Source organism: Bos mutus, chromosome 20 (genome assembly GCF_027580195.1).
Source record: "Bos mutus isolate GX-2022 chromosome 20, NWIPB_WYAK_1.1, whole genome shotgun sequence".
NCBI lineage: Eukaryota > Metazoa > Chordata > Mammalia > Artiodactyla > Bovidae > Bos > Bos mutus.
The window spans coordinates 70,413,538-70,423,204 of NC_091636.1; the positions used below are offsets into that span (position 1 = coordinate 70,413,538).

Genomic DNA, 9,667 nt, shown 5'->3' on the forward strand with positions numbered 1-9,667 from the left:
CCCCTGCGTCTCTAAGGAGGCTGGGGACGCGAGGCGGATGTACCTGCCCAGCCCTGGATGGTCTGCTGGGGCCGTGGGGCTCCATCCCCCGTCCCAGCCATGAAGGGGGGTGCCACGTGTCTCCCTGCTGGGCTGTCACGAGGGTCCTGGGAAACAACACACGGAAAAGTGCCAGCCGTGCTCACTGGCCGTCTCTGCCAGGGGCACTTGGCACACAGCAAGCTTCAGCTCTTCTTGTTCTTCTGTTTTATTCCTGCCATTTTCCTCAACTGCACTGTCACCTGAATGATGCCCAGACTCTCACAGTCCAGTTTGTCCTGGAAACTGGATGGTATGTCATCAGGTTGCAGGTTCTGTGTTCAGAAACATTGCAACCTGAGTGTTTTATGTGGGGACTAAGATCATGGCATCTGGTCCCATCACTTCATGGCAAATAAATGAGGAAACAGTAGAAACAGTGGCTGACTTTATTTTGGGGTGCTCCAAAATCACTGCAGATGGTGACTACAGCCATGAAATTAAAAGACGCTTGCTCCTTGGAAGAAAAGCTATGGCCAACCTAGACAGCATATTAAAAAGCAGAGACATTACTTTGCCAACAAAGGTCCATCTAGTCAAGGCTATGGTTTTTCCAGTAGTCATGTATGGATGTTAGAGTTGTACTATGAAGAAAGCTGAGTGCCAAAGAATTGATGCTTTTGAACTGTGGTGCTGGAGAAGACTGCAAAGAGCTGACTCATTTGAAAAGACCCTGATGCTGGGAAAGGTTGAGGGCAGGAGGAGAAGGGGACGACAGAGGATGAGACGGTTGGATGGCATCACCGACTCCATGGACATGAGTTTGAGTAAACTCCAGGAGTTGGTGATGGACAGGAGGCCTGGCGTCCTGTAGTCCTGGGCGACGGAACTGAGCGACGGAACTGAGCTGATAAACCAAGTCTGCTTCAGTGCTCACTCCCCGCCGGTTCTGCCAGGCGGCTCAGCGTCCTGCAGGGTGCAGACAGAAGACAGAGGCGGGGGGCCCAGCCCCGAGCCCCCCACCACCTCCCTCCCACCCCGCACGCCCCCCGCTCCATCCAGGCCCTGCCACCCCGTGGCTCCTCTGTGGTTTTTGCTGACACGTGAGGCAGTGCCATGGAGCTGTAATCCTGAGATACAATTTCATCACATCTCTGCGCCCTCACAGACCTCCTGGTGTTTTCAGGGCTCAGAGAGGAAGCTAGGTCAAAGGCCCACAGCCAGGTCCAAACACGTTTGGAAGCTTGTGGCCAGTCCCTCCACTGGAATCTGCTTTATCCTCCTTCCTGCTCAGAGCCCCGGAGTGGAGGGGCAGGGGTTCCAGGTGGGCACCCTTGCTCTCCACTCTGGCTGTCCAGGCTGGGTGCACAGGACTCTCCTGGGAGGCCCCTGGTTTGGCCCGGGCGTCAGGGGGCGACCCCTCCCCACAGGCAGGGATGGAGCAGAACGCCAGCATGAGGGCCACGCACACAGAGGCCCCCAGCTCCTCCGGAGCCTCGGTTCTTTGACGCGGCTGGACTTGGACCGAGGGACGGGAGGTCAGAGGTCGTGGTCCCCGAGCGAGGCGTGGGGACGAGCCTGAGGCCCTGCAGCAGCAGGAGCCCTGCGCCTCCGCTCGGAGGCCGCCGGCAAGCCCCATTTAGCTTCCTCTTATGCAAGTCACCCAGTTTCCTGATTTCTTGTTTTGTTCCCATTTGTAATGGAGCATGTTGCTATGTAACTTCTATTATAAAGATTCCACCTTCCCAGCGACACTGTGCTCTTCATGAGGCCGGGGGGAAATTGTACTTATCTCTCTTCTGCCAGGGAGAACCAAATCCAATCAGCCCAGAGCTGGAGCCCCAAGTACTCCTGGGGGCAGGGGCCTGTTCACACTCACGGGCCATCTCAGCAAGTGACCCTGCTCTGAGGCCATTCAAGGCAGGTTCTGTGGTGGGCCTGCTCGTGCACAGAATGATCAAACATATTGATGGAAAGCAGATTGTTTTTTTCCTTTAAAAAAATGATTGATTCTTATAAACCGGATACAGTTCAAGGAAAAACGCTGAACCCATTGATCACCTGGGTTGTGGTCAATGTCCAGATGGGGCAGGGCCCAGGACCCAGGACCCAGCCTCCTGACACGCTCCGTCCCCTCCCCTCCTGCTAAAGCACAGTCTCCTTTCCTCTCTCCTGGCTTTCAGACCCCATAGATAGAACTGGTTATTATCGCTTGTTTGTATCACCCTGACACAAAGCAGGCCACACTCGCTGACCCTCCTCCCTGTAAAAGTCTCAGAATCGAAGGGGAACCTTTTCCACAAAAAATGCCGTGAGGAGGAAACGTCCTGCCCGTGGTTTTCGCAGCCCAAGCAGTTTAGAGACGCTGTGTTTGCCCTGGAATCCTGTTTTTCTTCTCACCAGGATTTGCAGGTCTTGGAAAACATCACCTATTAAAAAAAAAAAAAAATTCAAAGGAGACAAAGGAAATGAATAAAATTCCAGCTCTAAGGGGGAAAAAACCAATAGAAGCTTCAAGGAGAAGCTGCCAATAGGGAGATCTCATGGTTTTGTTAATTAAACGAACAAAGCAAAAAAAAAAAAACAGAGCAGTAGTCTGCATCCTACATAACAGCTTCCACTAATAAAAAGTAATAGACAATTTCCTGCGTTCAGGGCCTGAATACCATTACAGCAGGTAATGGAGTTTGGGAGCCGGGCGCCCTCGCCGGCTGTCAGAGGAGGCCGGCCCCACCTTCCTCCCTCCTTTTATTAAATGACTAAGTGCAGCCGCCTGTGTCCTATCTCTTCCTCTCGCAACTATTGGATTGTATTATTTTACATTTTGATTGAAATGATGTCACAGCCAGATAAAAGCCAGGGCCCAGCCTTGTAATTGAATCGGCCGGAGTTGTTTATTCTGGTGATCTACAGCGGGGCTCCTCTTGTCCGAACAGCGCACACAGAAAGGGCTTCTCTTGTTCAACATGCTGCTGATTAGATCTATTAACAAAAAAGGTATCGAGCTGGGGAGTCAAGGGCCTGGAGCTGGAGTTTCAGGGGGGAAATTGAAAAAAAAAAAAAAAACTAAGCGAAAAGAGACACCATCTACCAAACTTTCCGAGTGTGACTGGAAGTTTCCATGAGTGCATTTTGCGAGGCATCAGCACCAGGTGTAAACTGCTTGGATGGACAGCATCCACGGGCGGGCACCGGAGCCCAGGCTTGGATGCTCCTAGATGTCATGCCCGCGTCCTCACTGAGAGTGGCTCTGGCCTCACAGACAGCAAACTCCCATTTCTTTTATTTAGGCATCAAAGTCACGTAACATGTACAGTCACGACGAAAATGGGGGGATTAATTAGATTATGTTCAAATTGTTAGTTTTGAGATGTGATCATGCGGAGTGAAATAAGTCCGAAAGAGAAAAACAAATATCATCTATGAATGCACCCATGTGGGATCGAGAAGATGCTACAGATGATCGTGTTTGAAAGCAGAGATGGAGACACAGATGTAGAGAACAAACGTACAGACACCAGGGGGAGGGGGAGTCGGGAGGCTGAGGCCGACAAGCGCTCGCTGTTGCTGGTACACAGAAAGCACATAACTAGGGAGAGCACACTGCAGCACAGGGAACTCTGCTCACTGCTCTGTGGCGACCTGAATGGGGAGCAAATCCAAGAAACAGGGGTCCCTGTGGTTAAGATGGTTAAGTACCCACTGCAATGCAGGAGACGCGGGTTTGACCCCTGGGTCAGGAAGATCGCCTGCAGTAGGAAATGGCTGCCCACTGCAGTGTTCTTGCCTGGAGACTCCCATGGACAGAGGAGCCTGGCGGGCTACAGGCAACTGGGTTGCAAAACCATCGGACACGACTGCACGACTCAGACTGACTGACAGTTTCACTTTCACTCCATATGTAAATATGTGGCTGATTCACTTTGCTATATAGCAGAAACTAATACAACCTTGTAAAGCATCTATACTGCAATACAGATTTAAAAAAACAATGTTCCCGGGAAAAAAAAACCCTGCCTCTAAAGCAGATGACATGCTTTACGTTGGAAGGGACTGAGCCTGCCACCCTGTGTAATCACACGCAGGAGGAAGAAAGGAGTCGGGCTATCACTGTTTGCACGAACAAGTGAGACCACTGTTCAAGCCCGTGTGTTTCCAGGCAGTGCTCAGACTTCACTGTGAAAACAAGGCAAGCTTCTCATTTAAAAGTAAAACCTACAGGAAAAGCACAAAGCTGTGCCTTTGCAAAACGTACATCTCCTCTGACTGTCTGTGTTTCCAGGACTTAAATCCCAACCTCCCAGCATACTTCTGGCCAGTCGTTAACAGAGGTCACTGTACGGCAGGTGCAGACCTGGAAAGGCAGGCACGCCTTCAGGCAAATCATTGTTCAACTTCATCATGTCTTCATGTTCTCTCCACGTGGCAAATGTTCAAAACTATGTTAAATTTGTCCTTACTATGGCCGTGTTTGTGTGTGTGTGTGTGCACGCGTATTAAGTTGCTTTCGTCGCGTCTGACTCTCTGTGACCCCATGGACTGCAGCCTGCCAGGCTCCTCTGTCCATGGGACTCTCCAGCAAGAATGCTGGAGTGGGTTGCCACAGCCTCCTCCAGGGGATCCTCCCAAACCAGGGATGGAACCTGTGTCCCCCGCATCGGCAGGCCAGTTCTTTACCACTGAGCCATTGGGGAAGCCCTATTATGGCCCTAAAGTAGCCATTTTTCTGTTGAAAATGGAAAATATTTAGTGTTTATTTGACCTGCTCATTGACCTAACCAGCAACCCAACTAAGTACTTGTTATCAGCAGAGCTAAAAGCACTTTATAAATATTTGCTCCTTTACATTTCTGATTTCCCTGCACCTTGGAAAACAGGTTCATAGAAGTCCAAGGGCATTAAAGCCTCTGTCCCTGAAAAATACACGCAGTATCCTGACTTGCTGCTTCTCCTCCGGAAGAGTTTGCTGGGCAGCACGCGTGCCCTTCAGTGGCGAGCAGATGAACAAGCCATGGTGCGTGCAGACAGTGGGTGTTATTCAGCCCAAAAGAAATGAGCTTTCAAGCCACACACAGACATGGCGGCCTCGCAAGTTCACGTCACTGAGCGAGAGAAGCCGATCTGAAAAGGCTGCGTCCTACGCGACGTTTTGCCAAAGACAAAACTGTAGAAACAGTAAAAGGGCCAGTCCTTGTCAGGGTCCGGGGAGAGATGAAGGGGTGGAGAATGGGGTTCTCCAGTGGATGAAAATGCTCTGTAAGACATTATGCATTTGCCGAACCCACAGAATACATGAGGGCCAGCATGGACACTAACGTATCAATGGTGGCTCGTAACTGACAACTGTACCACGGGAAAGCAAGATGTCAGGAGAGGGAAAAGCTGGATTTGGGGTATGAGCAAGTATGAGAACACTCTGCACTCTCTGCTAAGTTTTTTTGTAAAATCTAAAACCATTCTTGAAAATCAGTTTTTAATGCAGAATCAATCTCAAGCTTTTCCCTGAAAAGCAGGAGAAGGCCAGCTCAAAGCACAGTAGGGGGTCCCCACGTCCTATCTCCAGCCGCTCCTGCTCAAAACCGGGGGCCCTCGGTTCCCGCTGCTGGGCAACAGGACAAAGTTCTGGGGCCTGCACTGTCCGTCTGTCCTCCCTGTGAACTGGCAGCAACCAGGGCTGCGGTCACCCCCGTGCCCCCTCAGTGGCCACGAGCAGAGCTGCGGGGATGCCCCACAGGTGAAGGGGGGACGCTGACGGGGGTGGCCCTTCAGGCATTTCACCTATGTCTTCCCAGAGACAAAGCAAGTTACCCTGCCACATAGGCCCTCAGCCCCTTGGGGGCATTTTACCAATTTTAAAAGTGAGGAAAACACCATAACGATGTGACTTAATTTGCTCTCAGTTTCTTTTGACATCTTTATTAAAGAAAAAACGCAGATACATTAAAACGTTACCTGCCTACACAAATGGTTTTCCGGTTAATAAGCACCAACGGCGAGAAGACGGTGCAGAGTCAGCGCGTCTTTCTGCCTGCCTGGTCCCTGCCGCCCTGCCCAGCTCACATCACCGGGATGCTCGTCATCCGTGGGAACAGCCCCTCTGCCCGCCCTGCCCTCCCCAGCTTGTCTGCACAGACCCCCACCTGGCAGCCGTCTCCAGGTTACGGGCACAGTTTTCTCCCACTTCTCATCCCACAGCCTCATGTCCTCACTTTCCTCCATATTGAGCTGTGGCTGGAGCGCCGCCCCTGCTCAGAGACCCCAGGGCAGCCACAGACGTCTGTAGAAACCCCTTACGAAGTGACCAGCCAGGGAAGTCTCTTCACTCTCCCGGGCCCGAGGGTCTTCTTGGCCAACAAGAGACACGGGAGGGCCCTGTCAGGAGCCCGAACCACCCTCTCAGGTAACACCAGCAGGGGCCACCCGGAGCACAGAAGTCCCAGCTACACCGAGCTGACCAAATAGCACCACAAAGGCCAGAAAATTAAACCATCACTGGAGCCCCAGCCCACAGACGGAAGCCAGGACCCACGTGCAACACCCAAAAGGGACGCCTACCAGGAATCAGCATTTCCCAACAGAGCAGACAGACTGTCCAGGGCCCGGTGACACCGAGAAACAAGCAACCACACCTGCGACAAGAGGAGGCGTTAGCCAGTGACGACACCGAGATGGGCCAGACGCCAGAAATGTCCACCGAGGGCTTAAAGCAGCTGTCACAAAAAATTTTTCAGTAATCGATTACAAATTGCCTGAAAATAAGTGAGGGGAAAACACGACAGAGAAATGGAATTTCTAGAAATAGCCAAATGGAAAGTATAGCCTGAAAGCTCCAGTCGATGAGCCGCCGCCTGGGTGAGCTCAGCAGGAGGGTGCAGCTGACAGAGGCAGTGGTCGTTGAACTTGAGGAAAGATCAGTAGAGTGTACCCGACCAACAACAGCAAGAAGACAGGCTGGGAGGGAAGTGAGGGCAGCCTCGTGGACTGCATGGACTCTGACAGTGTCCAGGGTCTGTCTCCGGGGGTCCTCAGAGGGCGGCAAGAGCGAGTCTGAATCAGGGTTGGAAGAAGTCACAGCAGGAAATGCCCTCAATCTGGTGAAAGACACAAGCCTGCACATACTGCAGACGAGCAAACTCCAAGCGAGACGAACGGAAAACAAAAGCACACAGGACTTTCCTGGGGCCCAGAGGGTAAGCGTCCACCCGCCCGTGCAGGAGACGCAGGCTCAAGCCCTGGTCCAGGAAGACCCCCACAGGCCACAGAGCCACTGAGCCCATGTGCCCCAGCTACTGAGCCCACGCAACCGAGAGCCTATGCTCCTCAACCGGACAGGAGCCTCCATTCTGCGCAACTCCAGAAAGGCCTGTGCAGCAACAAGGACACAGAACAGCAAAAAAAAAAATTAATAAAAATATATACATAAATAAAAACAGAAGCATACAAACATACCATAAACTTCTGAAAGCAAAAATCAAAGGAAAAAATCTTGAAAGCAACGAAAGAGAAACAACACTTACCTCCAGGAACATCAGTGAGGATGGCAGCAGGTTCCGCTCCCTAAAGCATGGGGTCAGAGGAAAGCAGAGCAGCACTTACTTTCTGTGTTTAAAGAGCAGCTGAGAACTGTGACATCTCTGCCCAGCGAGACTGCCCTTCAGGAAAGAAAAGGGGTGAAGACATTCTCAGAAGAAGGAAAGCTGGAAGGCTGTCACCAGCAAATTTACTGTCCCAAGCTTTTCACTGAACCAGATTAACGTGATGGCATTTAAAAGCAGGGTGTGTTTTTATTCTTTACTCTGGGAAGTTTAGAACTGCTTTTCCTAGAAGAATGAGAAACGATACCTATGTTCTCCTCAATAGCCTGCCGTTCTCTGAGTATCTGGCAACACTGATAGTAAGTCAGTATAATGACAGGAAACCGTGGCCACAGGACACAGCCTTTTTACTCTACCTGTATTTCTCTACGCAGAATGAGTCAAGGCAATTCAGCATGCTTATGAAAACAGCAAAATGATCATGTATTATCTGGAGCATCTGAAACGTGCCTGGCAGTTCTTGGCATTTCCTGGACAGCTTCTCGCCAATGCAAATACGTGCATTTTTTATAAACATGTTCAACAACATGCCAACATGTTTTATTATGATTAAAAGAATTGCAAATCTGACAAAATCTCTCTTTAATCCAAAATGCAAATGCTCTCTTCTGGGGGGATAAAGCAATCTGCTAAAAACAAGACTTGGAAGGAATAAAATAAATACTGATCTACATGTAAAAGAAACTTTTATCTTGAATCAAATCTTAGAAAGGTTAAGTAAACCTGAGACATAAAATTAGAAAAGGGGAACTTCAAGAAAGTACCACCCCTATTGAAGACGAAGAGTGTTACAAGGCCTGGCCAAGTGCCGAGATGACCCAGCGTGGCCCCATCACAGCCAGTGAAGATGGCCCAGTCACGGCCCATCTCACAGACTCTGTACAGTGTCTGGACTGTTCTCAGCTTCCCAGGAGTGAGCCTGGGGCTTGGGAGCCCTGTTCCTCTTTACCTCCTCACTCCAAACTCCAGTGTCCCAGAAAAGTTCCTCCATACTAACTTCAGAAATTTCAGGGCAAGAAAATGTATGAGAACAGCTTGGGGTGAGGCAGGGCATAAAACATGGAAATTAGTCATCAAAGTGCAGACATGGTTGGCCACGCTCTAGGACAGAAACTTAAAATATTTATCATAAACAAATGTACTTTGGCTTCCTCTTAAACCTCGTTGCTAATCCCCGAGCCAGCCAAACTGTGTCCGGAGCAAATCAATAATCTGTGCTCCTTAGGTTGTGCACGTCATGCATGACTCTACCACCAAAATTTGATAAGGCACATTTTGGCATATGTCAGGAATGGAAAGTACAATTTAGATACAGAGCTTTAGTCCTGTCTTTAAAAAAAAAAAAGTAAAAGCAGGAAATGTAGAAAAACAGTTGTCTCTCCATGGAGAATCTTATCATTGCCAGGAGAAATAATAACCTCAGATGCTCAGATGATATCACTTTTATGGCAAAAATCAGAGGAACTAAAGAGCCTCTTGATGAGAGTGAAAGACGAGAATGAAAAAGCTGGCTTAAAACTCAACATTCAAAAAACTCAGATCAGGGCATCTGCTCCCATCACTGCACAGCAAATAGATGGGGGAAAAGTAGAAAGAGTGGCAGAGTTTATTTTCTTGGGCTCCAAAATCACTGTGGATGGTGACTGCAGCCATGAAATTAAAAGACACTTCTTTGTTGGAAGGAAAGCTATAACAAACCTAGCTAGCACATTAAAAACCAGAGGCATTACTTTGCAACAAAGGTTCATCTAGTCAAAGCTATGGTTTTTCCAGTAGTCATGTATGGATGTGAGAGTTGGACCATAAAGAAGGTTGAGCACTGAAGAATTGATGCTTTTGAACTGTGGTGCTGGAGAAGACTCTTGAGAGTCCCTTGGACTGCAAGGAGATCCAACCAGTCCATCTTAAAGGAAATCAGTACTGAATATTCATTGGAAGGACTGATGATGAAGCTCAAACTGCAATACTTTGGCCACCTAATGCAAAGAGCTGACTCACTGGAAAATACCCTGATGCTGGGAAAGATTGAGAGCAGGAGAAGTAAAGTAAGGTAA

At 49.6% G+C, this 9,667-nt stretch overlaps 1 long non-coding RNA gene across 1 annotated transcript; it reads right to left on the reverse strand.

The window, feature by feature from the left end:
• Nucleotides 1-206: 206 nt before the first annotated feature.
• Nucleotides 207-7,969, reverse strand: LOC138984248 (uncharacterized). The gene is made up of 3 exons (XR_011461516.1): nucleotides 7,861-7,969; nucleotides 7,536-7,670; nucleotides 207-2,447 (listed from the first exon to the last, which is right to left on the reverse strand). It is a non-coding gene; the product is annotated as an uncharacterized lncRNA (long non-coding RNA).
• Nucleotides 7,970-9,667: the final 1,698 nt, after the last annotated feature.